Genomic DNA, 368 nt, shown 5'->3' on the forward strand with positions numbered 1-368 from the left:
ACCACTTTGGCGAGCACTTTAAGTCTTTTGGTGAGTGATCGGTAAATGTACGTCTTTTTATATAAATGTGGTATTGCCTTTTTTTTTACTTCTCAAAATATTCATCATTATACACTTGTCTTCCTACTCATAATAATGATTTAATAGTGTGCAAAATTTCAAAATTCCCTTTAGTATTTTGCAGTTTCTTTCCAATTCTTTACTTCAAAATAGCTATAATTACGTACTTTAAAAAATAATTAGCTTGTTTAAATAAAATCCGGAAAAGAAAGGGTGGCAATATACGTTATATCTGTAAAATATAATTGTGTTATGTTACATCTCACATCAAAGGGCTTAGTAAATTTCATGAATATATTCAATTCCAA

At 28.0% G+C, this 368-nt stretch overlaps 1 protein-coding gene across 1 annotated transcript in view; it reads right to left on the reverse strand.

Moving 5' to 3' along the window:
- Positions 1-368, reverse strand: part of LOC119587434 (pancreatic triacylglycerol lipase-like) — a 63,913-nt gene that overhangs the window by 47,025 nt on the left and 16,520 nt on the right. The window lies entirely within an intron of this gene.

This window comes from Penaeus monodon, chromosome 22 (genome assembly GCF_015228065.2).
Source record: "Penaeus monodon isolate SGIC_2016 chromosome 22, NSTDA_Pmon_1, whole genome shotgun sequence".
Classification (NCBI taxonomy): domain Eukaryota; kingdom Metazoa; phylum Arthropoda; class Malacostraca; order Decapoda; family Penaeidae; genus Penaeus; species Penaeus monodon.